The sequence below is a fragment of the Corvus brachyrhynchos genome, unplaced genomic scaffold (assembly GCF_000691975.1).
Source record: "Corvus brachyrhynchos isolate BGI_N302 unplaced genomic scaffold, ASM69197v1 scaffold369, whole genome shotgun sequence".
In the NCBI taxonomy this organism is placed as follows: Eukaryota; Metazoa; Chordata; class Aves; order Passeriformes; family Corvidae; genus Corvus; species Corvus brachyrhynchos.
In genome coordinates, this window is record NW_008246055.1 from 833,070 (window position 1) to 841,630 (window position 8,561).

Below are 8,561 nucleotides of genomic sequence, written 5' to 3' on the forward strand. Positions count from 1 at the left end.
AGGAATCTGCAGGTGACCAGCTGCCCCCACTCTACTGAAAACTTGAACTGGAGTCTCTGGTGGTCTCTGAATTTCCCTGTGGCCTGTTCTCTTTGCTAGGATAGGTCTGAATACCCATCTTTGACTGGGCATGCCGGAGGTGTTGGATGCCACAGCCGCGGTCGATGATGAGCTGGGCAGAGGAAATCCCAGTCAGCCTCTGGCACAGAGCAGAGGGGAGAGACAGCCCTGGGGGTCCCGCCTGGGTCTGCCTCCACTTCTGGCTGCAGCAGCCGGAGACACTCAGTGCTCTGTCCCCTCTGCAGTGTGTGCAGGGCTGCCCCAGCCACCTCGGCGGACAAATCCCAGCCTTGGGGCTGGGCTGGTGGGGAAATCTGTGGTTTTTTCTTCTCTGTCCTGCCAGGGCAGCTCTAAAGTACCATCTCCTGGGGCTGGGTATGTCCCTGGCTGCAGGCACCAGCACTTTGGTCACCAGAGTGAAGTAAAGAAATTCAGCCAAATTAAATTTAATAAAGAAATAGATTTTATTCCGTGGCTGAAAGATCAGTCACACAGAAAGCCACGATCGAGAAAAGCAGCTTGGAGCCCGGGGTCGGAGCTGGGTGAACACGCATGGATCTGACCTCTGTCGCACCAGAGCTCCCGAATTCATGACTGCTGCTTCAGCTGGTCCCTTCTTATACAGTTCTTGGGCAGAGTCCGAATTAATTCTATTCTTCTCGCAATTTAGCATATTCATGATGTTTTCTTGTCCCGAAGTTGGACTGCACAAAGCATTTCCCAGGTCTGATGAACTGTCCATCTTTGGTGATGAATTTGTCTGTCTCCGATTCCTGGAACCCTCAATGAAGTTCCCGGAATGTCTAATTCCTTATCGGCTGAGATGTAGATATCAGAAGATAGTGATCAAGTCATAAGGTGATAAGATCCAATCCCACCTGGGGTGGAATCCTCACCTATTGATTACTTTTGTGTTGAAAGAACTTCCCTTTTCAAGTCCTCCAGTGATGTAAAATTTTTCTCTCAGCCAGGCTGGTGGGGGGTTTTGAAACTCTGGCTCTGTATAGTTTCATTACAGTTCATTTTTATACATAACAGCGGGAATTACAGACTTCATTTATAACAAGAGGCTTAGAGGAAAAGGCAGCACGTGAAGCCAGAGATAGGACAGACTCTGAGAGCTCAGACCAGCATAGCCGATCTCAGGATATGAATTTTGGGGTTGGGTGAGCATTTCTTCTAGCCCAAGAGGAACAGAAACTCCCTCCCACTGCCTCAGCCTTTCCTGCATTCTCGCTGTCTCGCTCCTTCCCAACGAGGTGCCCGTTCCACAGGAGGTGCCCGTTCCACAGGAGGTGCCCGTTCCACAGGAGGTGCCCGCGCTCTTGGAAAACGGGCGCTGGTACCCGCAGCCGCCCGCGGGGGCGGCGGGCTGCCGGGCCCGGGCGGGGCTCGGATAAGCAGATGTCACCTCATCCCCATGATTAGCCAACTGTCCTCTCGCCACTGGCGGGACGCTTCACAGAGGGGGTTGCAGGAGAGGAACTGCCTGCAAGGGAGATGCCAAACCCTGGAAACACAAAAATTACGCTTAAAATAAAAAGGTCTCGTGCCTTTTTGCTCGGCAGCAGCTCCGGGGGCAGCCAGGGCTTGGCTTTCCCCAGCAAACCGAGCAAGGAGGCAACAGCCCGAGAGGGACATAACCATAACAAAGGAAACACATTCCTTCTGCCATTCAGTTTGTCTTTCCTCAAACAAAGCGATAACCGAGTGCTGGTTAAGTTGACTCCTCACCCGCAGCATTTCAGGCTGGGTGATCCTGGGCAGCGCGGCCATGGCCAGGAAAGGCACCGGCTGCCACATGCTCGGCCCGGCGGTGGGGCAGGGAGGCGAGGCCGTGGGATGTCCTGCCCCACTATGGACTAACGGGGGCTGCCAGGGGCCAGGGCACAGCGCCCGTGGTCTCCGTGGCCAGGCAGGGTGAGATTGGGGCGCTGCCAGCACCCACACCCAGAAGTACATCTGCAGAAAAACTGCTTGCCCCAACCCATGCAGAGAACAATTGCTGGGGACAATCTGACCCTGTTTTGGCAAATTTCTTCACCCAGTCAAAAATATCCTTCTCTAAGTGTATTAGTCAAGCCCACCAGAGAATGTGTGCAGGAGCGGGGTGGGAGGTGGGGGTAACGCTGCATCCGTGAGCTGCAGAGGACAGGAGCTTCAGGGGCTCCCAGACAGCTGCCACTGAGCTGCCACTGGCACCAGCACCTTCTCAGTCTCATCTCCAGTTCTTGAGGGGTCCATAGGCATGAGAACCCTGGAGGAGAGGCCGGCAGGCACGGCATGGCAGCATGCCAGAGGTGATGCTCCGTCAGGGTGCAGGAGCCAAGGCTGGAGGAGCCACAAGCACAGCAGCTGTGTAGGAATACCTGAGAAGTGCCAGAGGGATTGGATTTAATTTGCTAATTGGTAGTGAGGACTCTGATACAAGCTGAGTGAGGCAGGGAGGGGAGAGGAGACTCCTGCCCCGGTGCATCTCGGGGCAGCGATTCTTCAGCACCTCGTGCTCAGCAGCTCTGCAGGAAGGTGCTGTTCTGCCAGCCAGCCAAGAGTTTATCTCCCTCCCCACCTGCCAGCTCCACGGGCCAAGGGAGAGCTGGCAGCACAGAGAAGAGGCAGGTTGTGTGGGCAGAGCCATGGCACTGTCCCAGCTCAGTGACAAAGGCCAGATTGGGAGCAGCCCAGCACATGGTTCTGAAGCAGCTCCCACCCAGGCAGCAGAAACCCTCACCAACCTGGGTTTTCTCCCCAAAACTGAGTGTAATGACTCAAAATCGTCCTTCTCTTCCTCCTTGGTGCCCTGTGGCTGCCTATTCTCAGCATCTGGTAGTAGCTCCATCCTCAAAAAGGTTGTGGCACCTTGGGCCTGGATTTGTCCTGCCACATCCTGTCCCCAACATGCTCCTCTCCCCGTGTCCCCAGGGCAGCTCCCAGGGCAGCAGGAGAACAGCCACAGGCAGGAGAGTGCCAGTGGCCCCCAGGCTGGCTCCAGGCTCTGTCTGTGGGGTGGTGTCTGCCATGGAAGATAACAAATACTGTCTGCTCCCACAAGCCTCCGGCAGGAACACCCCGTGGCTGGGAGACTCCAGTGCAGGACGAGCCCGAGCACTGGGTTTGTGCTTCTCTGGGTGTCTCTGCACAGCCCACACATGGCTCCCAGCCACCAAGCATCCTTCCCACGCTGCATCCCCGTCTCACCAAGCATCACGTCTCCAAAACTGCCTCTCCAGGATATGTCAGCTGTTTCAGGCCCCCGTTTGCAGCTCAGCTTCCCAAAAACCAGGTGTGGGGTATGGTGGGAGGTTGGTGTGCTGGCTCGCAGTGTCTGCTTCCAAGAGCTCCTGGATGCAGCGTAGGGACAGGCTCTGTGCTGGGAAACCACAGTGGCTCCTCCTAGAAATGCAAACCCTGTGATTGGGGACTGAAAATCTGTGACAGCACTGCAGGTGCAGCCTGCGGGTTGCTGAAGGGTGCCAGGGGGGAAAGGGGCATCCCATGCAGAGCCCACCTGAGGCCCAAGAAATTCCTGCATTTTCCACGGGTGAAGGTGAAACCAGCCGGTGATGCCACAATGGAGAGAATCTCCCAACTAAGCAGCAGGAGCCACACGACTTTCACCAGTAACTATGGCAACCCTGAGCAAATAAATGCTATTTTCAAACCATGGGCAGAACCTCCTCATGGGAAGCCCTGGCTGATCCCCACTGCCAGCTGAGTGCTGGGAGCCAGCATGGATGCCCTGTGGAAGGAAGGATGAAGACCAGTCCCACACAGTGTGTGGTCCTGGAGAGACCCCTGAGAGGGCATTTCAGGAAAAGGATGGCAGAAAAAACCCAGCTTTTCTCCACACCATTCCCAGGAGCTGAAGAAACTGTAGGAACATGGATATTTTCCCAGCTGCATTCACACACAAGCACAGCACGGAAAAGGGGAGGATCAGAGGGTTTATATAGGATAGGAAAGTCCTGGACAGAGAGATGACAAGGGAAAGGGATTGGATCAGGGTAGTTGGGGATAGGATAGGATAGGATCGGATCGGATCAGAGGCCTCTGATTGCCTCATCAGGAAGTCCAGCACCAGGAATATCCCAGGTAAGAGTTAACAGCTCAGGGGGGGCGTCAATTAAGCTCTTCCCAAACAGAGCAAGAGAAACCCCACTTGCAAACAGCCCAAAGTCCCGACTGAGGGAGGGAGGAGGAGCCGGGCCCCCAAGCCCCGTGACTCCTGCCCTGTGATTTCGGTGAGACACCGCAGCAGACACTGAATGAGGAAGTGTTCCACAGGGTTTGCTCCATGGCTGGCCAGTGCTTGCTGCTGAGGCTAAGGGCAATGCATCCACTGCCAGACCCACCTTTCCCATTCCCAATCCCAGCACCATCTCAGCTCCACTGAGTCCATCAGACCTCCTGACCAAAAGCCCACCTGGGCTTGTCCTGAGATGAGCTGCATTTTTAACACCTTAACTCCAAATCCCCTCATGGCACCCAGGGTACCAGAGCATTCCCTGCCAAAGCACCTCTGTCCTGTAACAGCTCCATGCTGGCACCTCTGTACCCAGACCTGTCCTGCAGGGGCAGGGTGCTCCCACCTGGCTTTCCAGACCCCTTCCACCCTGCTTTGTGACATGGGCAAAACCACCAGCATTGCTGTGGCTTTTAGAAACAGATTCCCTGGCAAACAGCTGCTCCAACTTGCCAAAAACCAGCTGGGTCAGCAGCCCTGGAGTCCCACACAGCAGCATGGAGCAGCCAGTGTCCAGCTCCTGCTCACGGGAGGCAGCCAGAAGAAGCTGGAGCCCTCTGAAATTGCTCTCCAGGATGTTTGGTCCATGCACAGACAAGGTCCAGGGTGGTGGGAGAGTCATCTGCCACGAGGCCACTCAGAAAATACCCCCCAAAAGTGGTGGCACCTATAGCCTGCACCTGGTGGAAAGCCCACCTCATCCCTCTGCTCCTGCCTTGGGATGCGAACAGACAACCCAAAACCCCTCTTAGGCTGGGTTTGGTGTGGTGCCACGCCACGCCGTGCAGTTAATCCAGCTCAAAAGGAAAAGGCAGAACTGGAGGTGCCACCCTCACGTCCCCAGGCGAACGTGGGCGCGCTGGTGCCAGCCTGGCGCCGGGCGAGGGGGTGAGCGCCGGTTGCTGTGGGAACAGGAATTCGGCTTGTTCTGCATCCAGGCTCTGGCTCTTTGCCTTTGATGTTGTGTTCCCCTCCCAGTTTGCATTGAATTTTGTTCCCTCCTTCCGTTGCCCTTTCCCTGAGGAAGAAATACCCCTGCACCTCCACAAGGCAGAAGCAGAGCTGGCATGAGAGCCTTGGTGTCCCCACTGAGGAGTGGCAGGGGGACAGTGACATCCTGGGGAGGGCTGTGTATGTGCAGCAACCGTGGGGCCAGAATGGATCCAGGTTTGACTGAGAACCCCCAGCCAAAGGTGCCATCACTCCCAGGGCTGCAGGGGCCAGGGGACGCAGCAGCAGCTGCTGGTGCTGGGAGCTCCATGGTGCTCTAAACAGCAGCTTGTGGAAAGGACTTAAATTGCTCTCGGGTACCTGCTGCAACTCAGCAGGCATGACGGGGAGCCAGGCAAGGTCACACGTGCTGTCACTAGCATCCAATTTGTCCTTGCCCTCCTCTGGCCCACATGGGCTTTGTGCATCCCTGTGTCCACGCACTCCACCCGTCACAGCCACAGCCGGCCACCGGTGTGGGGCCATGGGCATCTCTGGGGGATGCTTGGCACGCGGTCCCTCCATTGGCCTGGTCAGTCCGGGGTGGCGTGGAGAGAGTGAGGAGGACTGGGCAGTCCCAGGGGGATGAAAGGAGGTGGATACTCTCGTTTCCAGCACCCAGACCTTCCCTCTGTCACCCTTAAGAGTGTTGGCACTAGGATGTGCAGTGGGAACCACGCTGTCTCCACCATGACCTCCGTGGCTCCACTTGCGTAGGAGGGGGCTCAATAAATACATGCCACAGGGAAAACATGAAATGCAATATTTTGAAAGGAAATTTTGTTGCCAAAAGCTTAAAAAATATCCTTTCTGTGGCAATTTCAGGTGAAACACAAACAATTTATTCGACCTTTAGTGCTGGAGAACTGAGACCCAGGGACATTGAGTGAGTCCCAAATGAAGAGCATGGGAGGAGGAGGAGGAGGAGGAGGAGAAAGAGGAGGAGGAGGAGGAGGAGGAGAAAGAGGAGAAGGAGGAGGAGGAGGAGGAGGAGGAGGAGAAAGGACAAGAGGGCTTGGCTCAAGGTGCTTGACCACAAGGCAGGGGCAAGGAGACTCCCAGCATCCCGCAGTTCCAAGGGTGGAGGGAGGGAAGCTCGGCCCTCGGGGTCCCAGCGCTCAGCCTCTCTGGAAGCACGGCGTCCCCAAAGCGTCACCACCGCCACAACTCGTGAGCTCGCAGCTACAAGGAGGCTCTTTGTTCGCCGGGATGGCCGCTCGCCGGGCGGGGATGGGGCCAGACGATCTGTGGGAAGCCGCCCGCCAGCGAGGGGCAGCGGGGCCGGGGCTCCGGCTGGCACGGAGCTGGCACAGCAGGAGGAGACGGCAGCATTATGGTGTGTGGGGCTGTGGAGCTGCTCCATCGGCACCCACCGGGACCCGGCAGAGGCACGGGGAAGCAGCGGGTGCAGGCACAGGGGGAAGAGCATCCCCTAAGTGCCCCTAAAATCCACCCTGGGCCCTGGGTCCCTGCTCCAAATACTGATGCTGGTGATGCCCCAGTCTGCTGGTGTCCTTGGGGCTTTGAAGCTGTCAGCCAACAACACGACAGCACCCATCACCCGTGGATGAATTCCATGGGGCAGATGTCTGGGCTCATCCCTGCCAGCCAGGATGCTCGTGCCATTCTCTGTCCCGGCTCTGCACCCTGCAGGGTCCCCTCACTGCAGCCAGGCCGGGCACGGTGCTGGCAGAGATGCCCACTGCAGGTGACGGCTGGTGGCAGCCTGGCCAGACCCAGCCCAGGGGAGCACCAGGAGGGCACAGCCCCGAGCATGAGGCTGGGATGAGGCACCAGGGCCCCACCCCCCTCCCCAGCCCAAATCTGGTGAACAAGCTGCCAATGCTGCCAGTGCCTGAGGGGTGAGAAACTCACCCAGTGACCAATTGCTCCGGCCCTAGAGAGAGGGATGGTCCCCACAGCAGTGAAAGGTTAATTCAGGCTGCTGGAAACACTGCCAGCAGTGACAGCCACCACCACAGCGCGACAGCAACGATGGCCACGCTGACAAATAACAGGTCCCAGGGTGGAAAAGCAGCGGTGGAGGGAGTGGTGATGGTGGTGGCAGCGCTGACGATCGTGGTGCTGGTGGCAGTCACGATGGTGGCAGTGGGGATGCTGGTGGCAAGGGTGGCATTGATACTGGTCATGGCAGTGGTGGCAGTGGTGGTGACAGTGCTGGTGACAGTGATGGTGGTGGCAGTGGCAGTGGTGGTGGTGGTGATGGCAGTGGGCTCCACACATGGGATGCACAGCCCCTGCACCCGCCTCTGCCAGGGCTCAGGACAGGGTCCTCCTCTGTGGCTCTGACCCCAGCAGTGCCCCCAGCCCACTCCTCCTCTCTGTGCCTCCAGCCAGCCCCTGCCATGGTCCATGTCCCCAGGAAGACCTGGTGACAGTCTGCCACAAGACCATCTCCCTCTCAGAGCCAGAGTGCCCTGATGCCAGTCCCCAGCACATGCCAGCCACCTCTGCCCACTGCAGTGCCAGGGCCCTTTGTGCTCAAGCAGCAGCAAGGAATTTGCCAAAGTAAATCCTGTCCTCAGCTTCCCTGTGGGCTCTAAGGCTGAGGTGTCCAGAAAAGTGGCAAGAGGGGGGAAAAGGCAGGTGGCCCTTGAGTAATTAAGAGATCTGGTGCTGTGGGACATGGAAAGCTCAGCCAGATTTGTGGCAGCAGGAACTGTCAATGAACCCCCGAATCCTAGGTAATGGAATGGCATCAGTCACCCTTCCAGGACGGGCTGTAGGAGCATGCCTCTGGGATGTTTCAGGATGGGGTTGGCTCAGGGGAGTGCCTGCAGGAGAGAGCGGGTGGCAGAGCCTAGGCAGGGATGACACCGTGGTTCAGACCCAGCCCAGCCGCTTTCCTCCAGCCCACGGGAAAGGATGGGCCAGAGGCTGGTTGTCACATCCAAGAGAGAAGGTTCGATGGATGGGATGGGAGCAGAACTCCAACAGATGCTATTGGTACTGGACCCCAGGAGGATGTGGAGTGCAGGGGCTGGAATCCCCTAGAAGGGACCCCAAGCCAGCGAGGCCCTGTGAGCGCAGCTGATCCCTCATGGGAAGCCCACGACAGGTCCCCACAGCTCAGGAGACAGGGCCCTGACAGGGAATGGGGCACAGGATGGGCTGTGGGGGACACGGCACACGGCACACGGGACACGGCACACGGGACACGGGACACGGCACACGGGACACGGCACACGGGACACGGGACACGGCACACGGGACACGGGACACGGCACAGGTGCCGCCGAGACGGGGC